Source organism: Dicentrarchus labrax, unplaced genomic scaffold, assembly GCF_905237075.1.
Source record: "Dicentrarchus labrax unplaced genomic scaffold, dlabrax2021, whole genome shotgun sequence".
Taxonomy (NCBI): domain Eukaryota; kingdom Metazoa; phylum Chordata; class Actinopteri; family Moronidae; genus Dicentrarchus; species Dicentrarchus labrax.
In genome coordinates, this window is record NW_026136719.1 from 24,604,377 (window position 1) to 24,625,078 (window position 20,702).

Sequence of the window (20,702 nt, forward strand, 5' to 3'; positions counted from 1 at the left end):
TCACATCCCTGATCAATCCTCTAATCACTGCCAGTGTGGGACACTCTCTGCTGAGTGACTGACAAATTGTGTAGAGAAAAAAAAACACTTTAAAAAGGTGATTATGGCACTAAAACACAGAAACATACGCCCCCAACCCCTTCCATACCCACCCTTCATATATAATTACCACACTTCACTCTCACTGCCCCTTGCCCCCATCAGTGAGCAGAGGAAAACAGATGACGGATCTCTGTTTTCTCTGCTGATTGGTAAGGGTCCATGAAGCGGAGAGCTCAATGCAGCCTCACTGATTACTATGGATTAGCTAACGGCCGGGGCTACCTAAGGTTGATTTGTTTCATCTTTGTGCCATTTATATCCTGCCGCTACTAGAGCAAACTATTTCTATTCCCTCCGCTTTGTCCTACAGTACTTGCAACCTCCTCTCACCACACACCCCTTTCCATTCATGATATTGCTGGTCAGTCACTGCGCATCTACTAAGCTCATCAAGAGATGAGACAATAATTCAGTGTCTCGGATTTGGTCAAACAAGTAAAAAGTTTTGTGTCATTGAGCAAAAGTGAATGGTACCCAGATCAAGGCTTGAATCCTACCAAATCAAAGTCAGGCTGATGAGAGAAGGTCAGCAGTAGCGGAACAATGTGTTGAACTTCATCTGAACTGAACAGTTGGCACAAGGTTACATAGCACACCGTGTACACCATGTAGAGGACAGTGCTGGGTTTATGCACACACAGACACCGGTCGCAATCGGCCACGGAATCCATACCACTCTGTGGCCTCGGCCAACCCGAGACCGACTCCCAGCACCTGAGGGATGGCCGGACAAGGCCACGTCAACCATCAGTCACCATTTGATTGGGCCGGGGGAGTGATTAATGAAGAACCATGCAACAGCCGCAGATAAGATTAGACCTTCACAGGTGATGAAGGACAGGGCCCTGTGGCGGCGAGTGGGGGGCTGGGCGGTTAGTGGGACAAAACACTTGCCTTCAGATGACTTGGCACACAGTAATTAAAGTTAATGAGAACCCTGTCACTTTCACATACACCCTGGCGTTGTGATTGAACAGTGTGTCAAGCAAAACAAAGAGGCGATAATTATTCTATGATAGGTCAAAGAGAAGGCAACCATACGGCTTTGATCAAATGAAACTACCAAATCACTTTTAGTGTTTGTACTGGACCTTGGTTTGGGGAATTTGTATTAGTACAGCTCAGATAAAAGACATTAAAAAAGTGCACAAACTTGAAATTTCACAACATTCCTCTGCCAGTCCAAATTTTGTTTCACTGACTTTACTGTGGCAAACTGTCCTTTTGCCACCTGTGAAAGTTGTAAAAATGAAGACGCTAATACTGACTGACCCAGAAGCAACTGCAGTCCCTAGCATTTACACAAAACACATTTCAATACAATCACAATTCAAGAGTCAATGAGAAGCATATAAATCCTACAACTGCAACATCCAGTATAAATGACAAAGCAATAGATAGATATCATTTTACAATGCAGTCCACTAGAGGAAAAAAAATGATCACCACACCCAGGCTAAAGAGAGAGAGTTACCATTTTCAACACATTACCTGACTGATAATTGGAATATCTCCCAATGTGAACTTAAAATGTGGCATGACCGAGCGAGGCACAGGAGTGCATAATCATCGCCAAAGCAATTTATGAGAGCGAGCGAAAAAGAGAGACAGAGAAAGAAATGATTGCAGCTGAAATGCTACGAGTCTTCAAATTGAACCACCATAGAAATGTAACCTTGTTGCATACCACATTAAATTGCACACAAATGATGTGTGTAATGACATGCTCAGCTGAGCGAGGAATACATCAAGAGACAATTGAATCGGTCCAGAAAAATACACAATTACACGAAACATCACTGACACAGACTGCAGGAATGGGTGAAGCATGTTTCAGCATGATCAGAAAATATGTATTACTAAGTTACTAGTTGTGAAAGCAAAGAATCAATTGGAGAAAGCGGCTGTTAAATGAGTTTGGATTTGAAAGGTGGACTGTGGAATATAAATGCAGCTATAAGTGCATCTCTGTGCGTGTACATCTAATTCTGACAATACATGGTAGAAGTCAAAGAAAAGCCAGCAGCAGTCTTTTCCAGACAGCTCCGGTTTATCAGCCTGTCAGCATTTCCATGGCATTTTACAGGTAAAGGCCAAGAAGGCAGGGAATTGCTGACAGTTTAGTAAGACCAACAAATAAGAGTTAAATGATGATAAGACAGGTGCAATGTACAAGGCAAGTCCCCAAGTGCCCCTTATTTCACCTTACAAGGGGCTTTCCCCATTGCTCATATTTACTACTTTCTCCACAGTTTACACCCTATTCTCTCTCTTCCTCTGTATGCCCCTCTCTCACACATACACATGCACACACTCTCCTCTATTCACTCTTTCCTATGCACTTGTCTCCTCTGGCTGTAATGAGCTCTCCACTCCAGCCCAGGAGGCTGTGACTGAGGTCTTCATCAAACACACAGCAATTCGCAAGGTGCCAAGGACAGGTAAGAGTCATTTTTCTATGAAACAGAGGGGAGGGGAATAAGCTGGAGTTCGGTTATGCTGCAAACCTGGATGATTGATTGTGCCGTGGATTGGTTCCTGTCTTTGGTGATCCCGGCAAGAATCTGGATCAGCTCTGATTGCAACAATTACTATTGTACTTATTTTTCTCCAATTAGGTTTTTTTTTATGGTTCAACAGCTTCCTCCTTGTTCTGACTGTAAAGTGGGTCAGCAGACCGAGAGGGGTGCCTGAATGTTGTGTTACGCTGCTGTGCATTTCCAATACATTATAGAAGTGATCATTCTCAAATGACTGCAATTAGTCAAATGTCAGGCTCGGTTTGCGCTCTCACGGTAGCTCGGTGACAAAGTAGCTCAGAGGTATGTCAAAAGATTAATAGCTGTGGGATTTCATTAAGTCAGGTGCTTGAAAGAAACAAGAGGAATAAACACAAATTCATTCAAACTTTAGTGTTTTCCCTTAATTTTAGTCTTTAATTAGGCACAGAGGACAAAAAAATAAATAAAAGATCTGGTCTGGTTCACATATATGTCACACTTTACAGTCACAGTTGACAACAGCTCCTTTTGACTTATCATGTAATCATTGTTGTTTTTATTGAACAAAGGATGGTGTTTGTATTGCACCTTTATGGACAGATGCAGCCCAAAGTTCTTTACAAAATGGGATAAAAAAAAATGTTGGCATACTAGAACTAGAAGTGAACTAAAGAAAGCATGATGAATGTTTGCAAAATGTGTTTGCCTGTCTAAATCCACACGCACACGGGGGTCAAAAACAATTTATTTTAATTTTTTGCCCAAATGTTGTTGCCTTCCTGAAATTTCAATTATTTGGATAGTGTGTAGTAGAGTGGAGGTTTTCGGAATGGGCCCAAAATGTTGGAGCTTTCACATTAACAGAGACCTGTTTTGAAGTGGACCCGAGCACGGTCAGACCTTATCCGAACAGACCCAAGGAAAACAAAACCAGCACCACCTCCTGAATCAAAAATGACAAACACTCTTGGGCTCAGTTCCCCAGAACTGGGTGAACCTGTGTGTAATCTCCAAAAAGTATTGATACTAATGTCCAACTTATTTGCTGTCAGACTAAATTATAGGTGTCCTACACATTAAACAGAAATGCAAAAGTGGTTGTTGCGCAAAAAGTTATTGTTTTTTGGTCATTCAAATCTGCTATTATTTACTCCCGCAAACTATAATTGATTAAGGCTATTGACTACTATTTATCTTGTCAATGGACATCATGGCTACAGACATTCCTGCATCATTCCTCTACGTCACAAACAAACATCACTGCTTTTCCTTTAAAAACTGATCCTAAGGCAGCAAAAAGCCTGTAATGTAGCTTGGATAAAAAGCAATCAGGCCACAGTTTTAAGTTATGGCATCTAGGCCTTGTCCAAGTGGTCAATCAATGTTCTCTTTTACTTGTGTCCTCAGTGCATCAGCATGGGCTATAAAGCCTAGAAAGCAAAGTGGGCCCTTTGCTAGCCGGGTGTCTGGCAATCTGGCAGGGGTTTCTGGCACCCTCGGTGTCGGACCAGGACTTAAAGAGCATGTAAAGTGTAAATCTCCCAGCTGACAGACTGATCTCTGCTGTCTCCAGACCGGATTTACCATCTTGCACAGAGCTGTAAGAAGCCAGCTGTACCAACATGCTATTATGAGGAATAAAGTACACATTATGGAAATCATTTAATGGACACTAACAACAGTGAAAACTCACAATGTCTGAGTCTATATCATTGCATAGAATAATATTCCATAAAGACAAATAAATGTAGTCTGAATTTACAGTTGGAAAAATACCAGTAGCAGCCAGCTAGAAAACTCTGTGAAGTGTGGTGAAATTCTTCTTCACTTGCACCAGATTGGTATTTTGTTGACTCACGAAGCAGCAAAGAAGGATATGTGCAGTAAGACGTGTGTTTAATGGGCAATCGACAGCAAACTGTGCAAGGTGCACTGTGTGTTTAGAGTAATGTGTATAACTAGAATAGGCAGAGTGCACAACCATGTACATATGTCATGCATGATGTTGGCATTAAGCTCCTTTCACCCTCCTTCCCTCTATAAGGATGGAGCAATATCAACTAGCAGGAGGGTCCAGACCTACTTCCTCCAAGAGGTGGATTCTGTCTTTAGAGTGCATAAGGGACAAGAGAGGGCCTTTTTACTTGTTCTAGTGTTGTGTGCATGTTGGCTTACTGGCATGACTTACTCACAGACTTAAATAGACTGGAGCCATAATTAATGTTATTAGTCACACCTGTGCTTTTCCTGCACCGACAAGTCAAACTGTCTGCCATGAAAAAGGCCAATTAGTCACATTCAGCTACAGTACATTTCCATACACCCAAAAATGTCACCAATGACAAGACAGCAGGTAAACCATTAGTGTAAAACCCTAACCCACATACAGCATCCCAGTGCCCCTACAGTAATATCACGTTTGGCTTTATCCATAGTCCAATGCAGATATGCAGTTGGGTGCACCCTGTCTACTCACACAAACTACACTTTGAATGTGGACTGTGTGACACTGGGGATCATCTTTGATTTTTCACAATATTACATGATTTTAAAAAGTTGCAACTACCTATAATTACTGACTTTACATGACATTTACATAAATTTACATTACCCACTGGTAATTTATTTTTGGTATGTCACAGTCATAGGACTATTTGTTTTGCAATTAAAAAATACAATGCTCCGGGCACTGCTGGGGAAACTGTCAAATAATGAGTGTGGTCACTGCTTAGGTTTTACTCAGTTTTAATGAGGGGCAGACACATTACTGACAGTATGATATACGCACGCCTGTCTTTGTCTTGATCGCCTTTTCAGGGTTGCCACGGTTGCCTAATGCATATCTCGGATAACTAACTAAGATATCACTTTAGTCATTATTTTGACAGAAATCTGTTTGGTTAAAGAAAAAAAAAAAAGCAGCACATGCATCTAGAAGTTATAATTTAGCTACTGTATATGTTACATGGTCAAGCATGTGATTAAGCTACAGGTGACAGATGGCTGATGGTCAGAGACAGATGGGATCAGAATATAACGCGAGGACTGGAGGGTAACTCAGGTCCTGAGCGAGTTGACTGAAACTGTAAGTTTACTACAAACTCTAGGCAGAAGATATAATTAACAGAATATAAATGTTTCTGCCACCTTGAGTTGGCTGAAGTGATCCGAGCAACACAAAAGGGAAAGTCATCATACAGATGGCCCGTGATAAGAATCGGCATTTAACTTGGTAAAGACTTCTATGAGCAGTCATACACATATACATTATAAAATTGTGGCAATGCATTCCTTTGGAAATGTATTTGCTGTTTATACTAGTATATAAACGTTATTTCTTGAGAAAAAAAACATCTTTCTACATTGTTTTAATCAATTTAGAAAAATTAAAACATCTTTAAATTTCTGTATTTATAGAAGCAGTATATCTTGATATATTGAAGTGATTAAAGCTACAATCTGTAGGTATTCATAATTCACACTACAACAATAATAATGGAGCTAGAGCTGTCACAATAACCTGTAATGGAAAAATGATATGTTATACTTTACTTTATTCTGTATTTTAAAGGCACTGTGTCTTCTGTGTGTTGCACTCTGTAGGACCCAAAGGTATTTACTTTTTATTGCTTTGCTTTCCTGTGCACTGCTTGGAACGAAGAATGTCTTATCAGTAATACAACAAACCGTTCATCACAGGGTCATAAACCAAGAGGACCCTGCGTTTCTCACCCTCTGACTCTTGAGGTAACCCAGGCCCCACCACTGGTCACAATAAAGTGTATGCATACTCTTTCTTAGGTATCAGTCTGCACTCTTACTGAATGAAGGCTGATCACTTGGAGGTATTTATTAAACAGAGAGTAAAAGACAAAGGTTTAAGTGTGTTATTGTGCTATTGACAAGCTGCAAGAGATGGCAGGCCACCACGCTTAACGTCACATCATCACGTCATGTTTGGTATTCGTTTTTAAATGGGAAAGCATCCCAGAGCCGCTAGGCTGAAGACACTGAATACAGCAGAAGCGCAGTCTAAAACACAGGGCTACTCAGTATCCCTCAGTTAACACCCCAGGATTAGAAAATCACACAATAAAAAGGTACGTAGCCTCTGCCTCACTCAGTGATCCACTAACTATCCCAATTCACCACAGGTGGCGTTTGCTCCAGCGTTTTTAACGAGAAACCCTGTTGACTGCTGACTTTCAGCCAAAGATGTAAACCAACTATCGCAATGAAAAGGATTCACGTGAAATTTTGATAAAGCTTACATTAAGGCAAATTGGTTGATACTAGTATATTCAAACAATTGTGATTAATCCCTTGATTATTTTAAATACATGTGAATGAACACTAACTCCAGTTTTTCAGGTTTTAGAGTCAAATTTTGATTTGGCTAAAAAAAGGTAACTGCCGACTTTATTCGGCTGAAAGTTGCCAACAGAGTTAACATGGTCACAGACCCAGCAGGAGGAGAGTGCCGGTGATTACTACTAGCAGGTACTGAGATGAAACATTATCCCTTAGTACCCCTTACAAAGTAATTTGCAAAAACAACAAAAATGCCAGTAATACCACATTTTGAGTCACCCTCAATCACCACAGGGGAAATTCCTTCAGCCTGACAGCCCTTGATGGAGCATCTAGCTTTGTGTTTGTGAACTTTTTTTTACCTTTTTGCTGTTGGTATGCAGTGTAAGTGTCATTGACTGATGGAAGTGTTTACTGGAGTGATGAAGTTAGATAGCATTGGTATTTTCAACCAGATAGGTATAACCTGACAAACAAAATCAACATTTTTCTGCAGCAGAATACAGACTGTCCCAAACCACAATGTATGTGCCATTTGTACTGCTTCACTACTCTTTACCATATGGATGGGTATTAATAATGATATCTTTATGAAAACCCATTATGGATTTCACCTTTAAAGCTCATGCTTTTAGAAGGAACAGTTGTGCAGTCATAAATCCTTTGTCTTCTAAACTGTAGAGGCAGCTGCTCATGTACTTATTCATTTATTCATCCACCCAAAAAGAAGTAGTGAGTTGAAAAAAGGAGATCCCTTTCTCAGGCCATTACCAACTATTTCCCTGAGGTGCAAACCCCATCACACAGTGTTTTTAGGGACTGTGAGAAAGAAGACTTGGCAGAGTAGAAGAATACATTTCTGCTTAATTAATCCCATTCCTTACTTTAGGTATTAAAAGGCAATGGTCTGTTTAACAACTTTCGGCGACACTAAACGGGTAATTAGTCACAGCCTAATCATTTTTCATACATTTTATGGGTATGTCCAGGGTGGGGTGTGCTCCCTGGGGGGGGGGTCACACCACTAGCCACCTCACTTATTCCACACCCTTTTCTCAGCTCCCTCTCTACCTACATGGGATTAAGTCATTTCCTTTATTTTCAGCCAGTTTGTCATTAAACATGTCAGGCTCTGTGATCAGACAGCTACACTTTAGTAGTCCTTACCTCCAGATCTACCGCTTGCTTAGATTAGATTACAATAGAAAGCAGTGCCCTCTATGGTGGTTCTGTGAATGTGTGTACACACATAGATAAAAAGATAATTAAAGTCATAGAATAACATAAAAAAGTAAATAAAATAAACAAATAAATGGTTTTATCTTCGGATAAAAAGAAACAGTGTCCATCCACTTTGACTGTGTTTGAGCACCAAGCATCATTGATGTAAACACAGAGTCCACCTCCTCTCATCCTGCGCTCTGTCGGCTCAGAACATGGTCCGCCCCTTTGAGTGCTTGATCTGGGAGGTTGATGGAGCAGGTGATCTGTAAAGATGTGAGCACAACAGTATCTGATTTCCCGTTGTTTGGCCAGGCTGAGTCCCACTTTGTCCAGTCTGGACATTAGGGTGGGCTCATAACGTTGCACCTGTGACACGGTTTGGCTCCGTGATCACGCATCTTTCAGAAGCGGAATGCTTTGGGGTGTGTTGCCTACCCGGTGTTGTTTACTTGTGTAATTTGTCCTTAAAAAGGTAAAAAAATGGCGTGTTTTAAATATCCTCTAACCTGCCTCTTCCTGATTGAGCTCTGGCCTGGTTTACCTAGCATGAAATTCAACCCAGAGTCTGCACGCAGTATTATATTCTGAAAATTGACCAGATTCTGTTTGTCGATCTGTGCCAGCATGGCTCCTATCCAGCTCTCTTCCCCCTCCTCCTGGAGCGACCCGCTGATCTGGCCGGGTGGAATGTCTCGAAGTACGCTGCTCTTTAGTCCAAACCCCATGCTTCCTTTTCTGATGACTGTAGGCTATTTCTGTCATAGATTAACAGATTAAAACATAAAATAAAAAAGGAGCTAGCCAACAGCCTTTGTCATAGTCAAAATCTCAAAAAAAATTCAGCAATTTTGAAGCTACCGTCCGCTGTATCAACATGCAGAGCTGTTGCCATGGCTGATTTAGGGCTGTTAGAGCAATGACCAATGCACTATTATCTGCAAACTTCACAGCCATGCACGCACCGTCCAAGCCCCTCAGGTTGTTGGTATGAAGGGAAAACAGTGACGGGGAGATCACTGTGCTTCTCATAGCATTGGACACAAACTTGCATTTCCTCATTGTGAGGCAACTAGAGGCAGTGTGGTTAAAAACAAACAAAAAAATGCAATGAGAGTGGGAGCCCAGGCACAATCAACTATGGCACACTGACTAGCAGCTTGTGCCAGCTGTTGCAGGCAGCCAATCCTAAAGCTGAATACAGTGATTGTGACATTTATTCAAATGGTTGGGAAATTAGAATCATTTAAATGGTGAGAGCCGCCCACTGCCCAGGTGTAAATATGATTTCAATAATGCTTTCTGTTCTCTAAATAAGCACAGCTGTTCAGACACACAGCCAGGATTCTGAATTCAAAACATGGTGCAGGACATGTCATTCTTTTTTTCTGAGAGAATGTAGACGAAAACAGCTGAACACACCAGTGATAGCTTTTATCTTGCCCCGGTAATAAGCTTTAACCGCCCACAGCAGCAGAGGCTAAAGATAAAATCAATTAAACAAAAGTGCACATCTTCACAGTCAACTCCAACATCCGTTAAAATCAGCTAAGTACTCTATATTCATGAAAACATCTGTTACGTGCCCAAACTGGACCTACAAAGATGAAATGGTGGTGAAAAGTAGTGTGTGGGTATTTGCCTGGACAAATCAGAGGAGTGGTTACGTGGGTTGACCGGGTTGTCGATGCTCCTCAGAGAACGCCAGGGCCTTGCTGTTTTCATGGCAAGCCCAGGGACGGAAACTGCTTCACCACTCAGGTTCAGCGTTCAAGGTTTATGAGTAATGTCTTTTCTTCAAAGCTGGTATTAAAGGGACATTGTGTAGGCTACTGCTTTACGTCCCTCTCGGCGATTATAGTTTTCAAAATGGCGGAACGACATGGAAGCCTCCATGGACTTGCCCGTCCAATGTATATACAGATAAGAAATTCTTCGCTTACGAGGATAAGTCTGATCATTGGCAGAGGTAATTTTACACCAATGAGGACACATTTATGAATGAAGACATTGATTTTAGCTAATAAAATATTGAAAACACTACACAATGTCCTTTTAAGCAAAACAACAATAACAGGGGGGTGGGGTGTGGGGGTTATCAGAAACATTGCATTGAACAAATCCATCAGCTCACACCTCTCAAGACATCTTCCTTTTTCCTCAGAACCACAGGTGTGTTCAGTTCTCCTGGATGTTCCCAGCCACACACAAAAGCATGACCCCGACCCCTGCATCTGAAGTATTAAATGTATGTATTAGGGCTGAAACGATTCCTTGAGTAACTTATGTGCTTCTCTCTTTTTTGATCAGTTGTGTGATAATTTGTTTGGGCAGCCCATTCTCTTGGACTATGACGTAGCTCCTGATACTTACACCTGTCAGCATCAACGCTGATTTATTCCTTTTGATTTTTAAACAGAATAATTTTTTTGTTTTTCCGATTTTCCCTTCTTGTTTTGAAATAGATAAACACCACAACACAAATTTGGTAATGGTCTGTCCACACAAGAGTGTCGTCATCAGCTACAGGTTATAAAACTCTCTACTGGAAAGCTTGGGTGTCCAATATGTAATCGACCTCTGGCTGCTGAGGGTCAGCAAACATTGCTACATTTGTTACATTTTCATTAGGCTTTTAGTATCAGTAACCAAACCATCAACGATCATTTCAACCAGGCCATTTAATTTGCTAACTGATTATGCTTACTATTGCAAAATCAATTGTACATATCAATCAGCATTCAGCAATCAATCATTCAACCAGCCAAAGCTTCAGCACAGATCCTGGGCTCTTTACCTCTGAAATGCTGAGGTCATCTCTCAGCTGATCAGACAACACAGTCTCGTCCATCAAGCATGGCTAAACACCCCCCCCCAAGCTCATGTGACTGGTGCTAATGTCACATTTCTATATGGAGTGACTGCAGACCAATGCTGCTCAATCCTCACAGCTCTGACTATTTCATGTGATCTGTAATTTTCGAGCAGCCTGCATTTCAATTTGTCCGCAGCTCTCTATCATATTTGTCTACAAATCAGTGACCATGACCAGCAGTGTGCAGCAGTAAAAGCCACAGGTGGTGTGACTACAAAAGCCTCTATCGCCCCCAACACTCATCATTAACCTTTAAACACCCAATAGACCTTTTCTCATGGCAGACATTTTGACCTGCAGGAATGGCACATGTGTAACTAACACAATTAATGATGGCTCTGTTACATTAAGGTGTGTTAGTAAGCCATGCGAGAGAGCCAGGATTCACAACACCAAGACCCAGCTGTCACTGGAAACCCTGAATGGACAGCAAATATTAACTAATGTTACCAAGTGTCAAAACTGACCGTGTTTGACAAGTCCGTTTACAACAAAGGTGTCATTAACACACAGCAAGGCTGTTTCTAGATTATTATTGAGCAAAATAATATGACATTAAATGGCAGACAACAGAATTACATTCAAAACATTATGTGGAAAATAGGAGACAAAAAACCCAGGACAATTACCACAGTTGAAATATGGATTTCAAAAAGAGGAGTAGGGTAAGAGTAATCTGAGGTAGTTATGGTAATTATATATAGTTTGTATGCTGAAAGTGCAAAAGGTGCTCATTTCCAAAGGCAGAGAGATTAGAAGGAGGAGAAATCAATACTCTGTTTGGACAGTGATCTTCACATCAAGACAGAAGTCTCCTTGTAACACGCCTTGTACAGAATATTTATACATTATTAAAAAAGTACACGAAAAGTTTGTAAAAATAACTTTACCAAAGTAACCAAGTTAATAACCAGGAAGTTGCTCTCAAAACTACAACAAAGTGTAAATATTGTACCGAGGTATGACATCATATTTTACTTAAATACATGATTAAATTGGGACACAGCTTGAGGTGCAGATGTGTAGTTTTACTTTTAGTGTAGATTGTAGATAGCTTGTTATCTAACATGGCTGTTTCATTTAAAACAGGTTTAGTGTAACCCCAATAGCTCCACATCAAGCAGACGTCACTGCACATGCTTGGGTTTGCAGTTCTGTGTTTACACTGTTTGTTTGTCCTTATTGTAATGAAGGAATCTTATTAATACTATGTTATGTGTTTTTAATATGGAATTATATGGCACAGACCCATAAGTTATAGGCTGTGGTTACACTGACAATATTTGTTAGCTGAATATATTTATTTCTGTAATATTTACGTGGAACTTTGGGTCTTCAAATACATTTACTGTATTGAGGCTGAATAGTCAAAGTCAACTGAAGTGAAGGCTCGAGTATTACGAAATTGAACAAAAACAGTGTTTATGCTGCTGAAATTACAAGATCTTTAAGACCCTGGAATTCAAAGTCAAAGCATCTCTCAAGTGACGTGCAAATGTAAAGTGTTTTTTTTTTTCCTCCAATATAATTTGTTTGATCGCAGCAGGGACCAAATTCATTTATTATTAATGGTTTTGGAAAAATGTCAGAGCCCCTGTCTGTTTATTGCTTTACAAGGCTCCTGTGTTGTTGTTAATCCTCTTGCCTTTAATTAACATAACAAAATTATTAATGTCTCCTTTTTATCTTTATTATCGTGTCTTAAATCCCTTTAGCAGCTGAGAAGCATGCCTAATCGCGAGGAAATGGGTTGTGATATGTGTTATTTCAGCTTGTTTTCCAACTTGCAGCTGCAGTTAAATAAACCAAACCGGGGCTCATATTTGTCCACCGTCTCAGAGAAGGAAATTAGTCCTAACTGGCCCGAAATTCTCACAGCGACGCATATTTATTCTCGCTTTCAGACATGTGAGTAAAATAATTGATCAACTTTTTTTTTTAATGACACATCTCCTTCAGTAGCTGCAGAGCTATCCTTAGTGTTCCCAGCAGTTTGACATTGATCAGAGTGCACAGTTTGGATGATCTGGTAATATGAACATTTGATTGAAATGACAAAAAGCTTCTTTAAAAGACACTGAAAAAGCATGTGCTGACTAATTTTGCCAAGAATAATTGCTTCATCTATATGACTGCTCCAAGAAAAACAAGATCTTCAATTTTACACCAAATTAAAAACAAGAAAACACAGCTAGAGAAACAATTTGTAACTTAACATCTGTAAATAGTGCAGCAGAAATGAGCCCTAAAACCCGGAGTTAATATTTTAGCAGTCAATGAGGGTTTTTAATCGGTTTTCTGTTAGACGCCTGAAATAAAGTTTGTGGTCAAAACAAGCTTAATAGATTTGCACGTTTTGTTCTACAACATAAAGTAAGTCAGTATACACCCCACCCATGAATTTTGAAGCTTCTTTGTGTCCTAAAAAAAAGTGGCTAAATGAGACTACAGAGGTTTGTTGGTGACATTAAACGTCATCACAGCAAATTTATCTACTCACTAGACTGCCTTTATAGCCTCACTGTGTTTATACTCCCATCCTTGCAAACTATTCTAACTAAAACGTTCCAACTTTTTGATTTAAATTAGCCTATATTAACAGATTAGAGTGGCCAAACTGTCAGCCTGAGTCGTCCATAGTCAGATCAACATTAAACCAGCAATATATACATTTCACTACAGTTTTAATGTCTGTATCAGTAGAATATATCACAGACATGGAACAAAAATATGAATTTATTTATATCAATCTGTTTATTTCCTGTATCTGTTACAGTTATTAAATATATTAAATAGCTGCACTAGCTTAACTTTCATCTATTTAAGATGAAATGTCTAAACAGTCTTCATCTGTGTGCCACTAAACTCTGATTGAAGTTGTGCTATTTTCAGTATGTAATCATATTTCCTGCATCAAATTGAATTCAGATTAGACTGTCAGTTATCTGACTGCACTCTGGAAGCACTAAGAAAAGTACAAGGCATCATTATTTGCATTATATTGTCAAACTGTGTTGCCAGTCACTCTCATCAATAAGAAAACAGCTAAAACTCATCTTCTTTCTCTTCTTTCAGGAGCGACATGAACAACATGTTTTTGCATTACAGCCACTAGGCTATTTATACATCCATACATCCATCCATCCGATAGCTGCTGATCCTTTAAGTCCTGTAAGTTGTGAGGTGGGGCGTCCATGGATCTGACTTTTAATAGGTACTGACTACTGCAGACCTGGAACACCCCACAAGAGCTGCAGGTTTGGAGATGCTCTGACCCAGTAGTCTAACCATCACAATATGGCCCTTGTCAAAGTCGCTCAAATCCCAACACTGCCCATCTTTCCTGCTTCTAACACATCAACTTTGAGGACAAAATGTTCACTTGCTGCCTAATATATCCCACCCATTGACAGGTGCCATGATAACCAGATAACCAGATAATCAGTGTTATTCACTTCACCTGTCAGTGGTCATAATGTTACAGCTGATCGGTGTATAGCAGCAGGGTGAACAGGCTGTGGCTCTGTGCTGTCTTTTAGTATGCTTTAGGCTCTGCACAGGCACCTCACCTTACTAATATCACTGATGCTGGGTACCAAGGATTTACTCGGCGGTTTTAATTACTCGCTACAGAGTCCTCTTTTACTAGGCCGTGCACATTCCATGCCAGCTTGTGATGTTTCGAGCCAGGCACAGGTATTTTTCTTTCTTAAGTTTCCTTAAGAAATACAGTAGTTTCTATGCCTTTTAACCAGAGTAGAGATAGGAGAAAACTCTTGAAACAGAGTTTATAATAAATTATGTTGACATTAGCACTGAAAAAGTTTTTATTTTTAATTTTCTTTAAGCATTTTCTTGTCACATTTTAAATTCTGTATTATTAATTGAAATATCTAATTTAAAAATGCAAATTAAATGTTAATTTGAATGTATCAGTGTTGTAGATGATGTTGTGAATCTTCTGTGTGCAGCGACCCACCATGAAGAGGTTTGATGTGATATTTTAAATACTGAACCAATTAATCCCTTTATGAACTGTGTTTTGATTTCTAAATTAAAAAGGTTGAGTGTGTAACTATCTACCTAACTATCCACTGGCAGAAACAGAATTTAATATTCATTGGTATGTTTTTATTAATGTATAGTCACCTGAAATAAGAATTGTTGTGTTTTTGTTGTCTTAGAATGAGCCATTTTTATCTACAGAGGGATCAGGTCCTCTTCCGCGGAGGCTGCCATGTTGAACCGCCAGACAGTAACCTAGAACCGACAAACAAAACACTGGCTCCAGATAGGGCCGTTGGCTACCGTAGATTCTCCTTTGCGCGAATCATTGGGTTTCAGTTGGTTGCAATCTGCAAATTTACCACTAGATGCCACTAAATCTTACACACTGGTCCTTTAATAATTCAAAAATAACCTATAGACATGTTTATAATTTTGTAGGTGTCAAAACTGTTTTTTTTTTTTTCCATTTGTTTTACCATTCATACAGATACAGTGCTAGCATAGTTCAGCAAAACAACTTCTTAAGGCAGCTACAAGTGACAACGTCTATTCTGTGATGTGAGGTAACTAGAAGTATCTCCTATTGCCAAGGCTCATCTAAGGTTTGACTTACTTACTGAAGCAGTGAACAACATTTCCATTGCATACAAACCTAATGGGGTGGTAATGATTTTTCTAGGTATTAGTTAGCACGAAAACAGTCATGGCTTGAAAAATTTTAGATTCTGATGCAAAACACATAAAAATATAAATTCCTCCATGTCATCCATCCATTATGGACACCTCACTTGGAATTATCCCTTACATGTAAGGTTTCTAAAAAGAAAAGTTTTATCAATGCTCAAGAAATAGTACTTCATGTGTAAGCAGTCTTCATACAGCTTTGAAACTTGCATATATCATAGAGTTACAACCCAACTATAACTTCACAGTGGCTCTATTCATCAGGTGCTGTGATGCCTAGAGTGATTTTCAGTGTCAGCACAATGTGTACAAAGCAGTAAATCATAAAGGCTTTATGTATATGCGTGTGTGTGTGTGGGGGGGGGGGGTCTCTGTCTGAAGAGTATATTCACACTATGCAACGACAGGAGCCACCACTGACATTGTTGAAGGGGGCAATGGAATTACAAATGATTAAACAGTGCTTTGTTGTTTTCCTGGTGAGTGTTAATGGCATTTAGTTAGAAAGATGTTGCACTTCTTAAACTAGACCTAAGTCAACAAATCAACGATAAGGCCCAAGTTAACTAGCTAATGTATTTGTTTTATTTTGATGAGTTTGTCTGAACGATATGTGATCACTTTTTACTTTATTTTAATATTAATAACCTCCCCATGTGCACATAGCTTTTGATTACCTTGCAAAAAGATTGGTTGCCAACAGAGATTGTTAAATGTCCTATTATAGAAAATGAGTCATTTATCATCAAAAGCACTGAACTTCCTGTGAATTTGCAAAGTCTTATGAACACACTGTTGATAACACACTTTCACAGTCATGCCATAATTATGCTTGGCTCACTAAAATACTGTATGTTTGCATTATGTAACTTTATCATGGCCTTTTACTGAATTAACAGGCTTTAGAATAGTGATGATGAAAAGAAGTCCTTTGAAGCACATAGCTTTAATTGTGTTTCTGGGCATCTTAGCAGTCCTGTGATGATGGAAATTAGGGATTTATTTAAATGTAAGTCTCAGCAGTACAGACATTAAGATGCCGATCAGCCAATCCACGTAGTTTCGGACTATGTCAAATATCAGCCCACCAAGTTACTGTAACATAATCATCACATAAACCTAACATTTGTTGGGACAACAGGAACCTTTAAATATGAACTCATTAATTTGGTGTGGTTTAATTGGACTTTTATTGTGACAGGTCACTTCCTGCCACCTCATCTGATGCGACTTCATGATGCGATGTCCAGGTAACAACCTGTGGGCAGTCACTCCGTTGTTTGCTCCTTTTCCACTCTCCTCTGTTCTCTTCTCTTCCTTCTTCCCTCCGCTCACCCACACCGGGTGACAAGCTCTCGGACGCACAAGAAAGGATTAAAGCTCGGCACAAGAGCCTGCCTTTTCCTTGCAATCGCTGGTTAGCACTAATGGGAGTAAACAACTTAAGTTGGCGTCTGCAGCTTTAAACACAAAGTCTGCCAGCTGACTTCACAGGAACGACACAAAGCATTAGCACCGAGCTGCTCACTGCTAACTGCTAACTGCTAACTCTGCGAAGACAATAGGAGCTAAACGCTTCTTGGATGCTGGGGTGATACTAGCCTCTGCTATGCATGAATTCTCAATCCTTCCATTTAAAGCGATTTTGATGATAGTTATTAATTTAATTATTAATCAGATTTCTGATCTAAATTAATAGTTTAGTGTAATTTATCAGACTGAATCAACAAATGATTGGCTATCATTATCCCTTATTCCCGGGGAACTTTAATGTTAATTGAAGTTATTATTTATTATCTTTTGATAATGAATCCACTTTGATAGCCAAAATGAGTTGCTTGCACCAACACAGTGTGGTTCCCCTTTAAACCACTGTTGGTCCAACAAATGGTGCTGCTGTGTTTACCCATGGCACCTACATATTCAACACTTCAAATTCTGATTTTTAATATTATTTTAGATGACAAACTCCTGTGAGGTCTTCTCCATCACTGTGTGCTTGGCTATTTGAACATATTCAAATATCATAGAACTGCAGGATGCAGTATTGTAACACAGTGGATGTGTATGTGCTGAGACACTTTATAGTTTAATAGTACAGCCAATTACAATAGACAGTCAGCACTGCACACACAACAAAGATTAAAACATGTGTGTTAACATATGGAGACACACAGTGTCTCATATTGCTGGGTTCAGTAGCTTCATTTAACATTTACTCATGCACCATTTAGTGAAATTAGCCTACTTTAGGCCATAGCAACAGAGTCAATTCACTGTGAGAGCTGCTTCCCAAGAAGTCAATAGAATGTATTGTATTACATACTGGCAATGATGAGGAGAGCAGTCCAAAGGGATAATACAGACAGAAATGCTGCATACCTTAGAGGGTTGCACTGGAATCTGCAGTATAATATGGGCAAGCAGAAAAATAACAGCCCAACTCTGTGGAGTGGAACCAGAGGATTCAGAGATCAAATAGATAAGCCACTTCAGACCTTTCCATTTCAGCGCATGATAGAGCTCACATCTCTAAATTCTTGCTCGGCACATCATCCCTTCCCTATTTGATCTCTGCTACTGATGCTTAGAGTACAAGGCTTGCCTGTGTTAGAAGATTGTGATCCAAACTGAAGCTTAATTAAATTCTTAATTATTCAATTGACCCAGCAGCTGGTGATCAGTGGAAATGAAGCATGAAGAGGGTGTTTTATTAAAACCCGTAATGTTAAATTATATAAGCAATGTCAGCTCAAATGTGCATTAGTCGGCTTCGGCATGATGCTAATTAGAACAGGAACTAAGTACACATCTTATTAAAAATCACAGTTAGTGCCGACGTCTCTCGCTTGCACGGTGAGTAAACGCCGGTGCTGATGTCACTAAATAAATAGATGTACTAAATAGTGGTAATGAAATTACAGACAGGACTATTTCTGGCTGAGATCCAGGATAAACTGAGAAAAAATGAATCCACCAGCCTTTCATGGAGGCTCTCCCACACACTTCACCCTTTGTTCAGAGCATCACTAACCGCTCACGGCACCTGAGCTACACCACCACTGAGAGCACGGCACGCAAGGAGGAAACACTTAAGTAGATATTTACTTCTCTTCAAGGTCGTCATCGTGCGTCATACTTCATCCCAGTGTCCCAGCGTAGCGGCCCCGTTTCTGTTTGTCAACACGTATTTTGTGGAACACTGGGAGCCAGAGAGAGAGAAAGAGAAAAAGGAACTGATTACAGGATCCCAAGTTGTGCCTTCACAGTGAAGACAGCGTTTAGATTTTTCTGTATCGTTTCACAGCAGAGCTAAAACGCAGAATGGCATGAGAGGCCAAAAGCATTCTTTTGCTGTCAAATGAAAACTTTTATCTCTTAATTCTTCCAGGACTTAAACCCTTAGACTCTAAATGCAGTAGTAAGAGTCACCCCACTCCCAGCTTAGTTTATTTTATGATTCCTCCTCAGTTCACAGGATTTACAACACACTCTCACTTTTGTACTGAGCTTTCGAGGGCTTTTGATATTAGAGAATCATCCGCCTACTCACTTTTGTAAACAAAGTTAAAATATTGCTCTTCCTGGTTTTCTTGATACGTGTTTACAAGTGTATGGATTTGAAGAAGGCTTTGATTCCTGTGGTGATATTCCTCCTGCATAGGGACATGAGGGTTTGTGAAGTGACAGTCTCACAGGGGCCTGAGCATTGATAAAGACCAGATGTTTCCTTTGAACACACATCAGCACAGCATGGGGTAGGATCCCTCTGGAATTGTGCTGCTCATTATCCTGTCTGATTGGACACCACTCTGACACAGAAGTCCAATAAATGGCACATTTTACTTGACATCAACCGTAATTACCTCCCCAACAACCTGGTGAGAAGAGATGAACAGATTGCAGGTATCGCGCACCCAGTGATACACTTACAAACTCCTGGGTCCTTTTTTTGGCATTTTGAACTCCAGCTCTTGTTCATCAAGGTATTGCCGTTCACTTTGATATGTTTTCAGTCAAACACTTGTAATTATCTTGTTTGTGAAGTATTACAGGTTGTTATCTTTAAAGAGCCATTTGATCATCCTAAATCTTTGATATAGTAGGCCTGCATGTCAGTAATAACACTGAATAATGATACAAAGAATGCTTTTGCTGGTACACTGCCTTTGGAAATGCATATCATTAAATGTATATTCTAAGTCATAAACATTTCAAAAAACACTCTTAAAAAGGAGCCTGTAGGAAATGTTAGCTTACTGTTTCTATAAACAGCCCAGTCTGTAATGTAAAATATCCCGCATTTTAGCTATTGATATTTGACACACATCCAGCACTTCACAAAGGTCGCCAGCCTGCTTGCTTCTTCAACCCTGGGTGTCCAGTAATATCTCCAGCCCCTCACTGAGTGAGAACAGATGGAACCAAATCAAAACGGTGGGAAATGAAGGAAATACATTTGAGTCGTATGGGCTGACAGGACTCGGCCTGAGCCAGAGAGGCTAAAATGTAGCGGGAGCCGTGTTCGACATATGTGCTGCTATTTCAGTGTGTTCCAGAAGGGTGCATTTGTCATGACCCACATGGCCCAATATTCTGCAAACAGACCGTGATCTCAGAGACCTGGGGCCATTTGACCGGAGACCTGGGAGCAAAGTAACTGCCACCAATTCTCTGGCATCCTGACAAAGCAAAGCTTTCAAAGCCACATGAAATCACAAACAAATTTAAGACCTATTTGAGACATTTCTATACTTCTCTCTTATTGTATTTGATTAAATGTTAGGTGGCAAACAAAAGGTGTCTCTAATCAAACTGTAGGTGATTGTAATCAAACAAAAGCTACAGCCAATAATTGGTGTTTACTGAACTGCCGCATATTGGTTGGAAGTGCGTGAAATGTCAGGTGAATGCTATCAGTTATGTGTTTGCACAGGTAGTGATTTAATCATACAAAGTACCCAAAGACATTAGATAGTTTGTAAAAAGTCAAGAGTGAG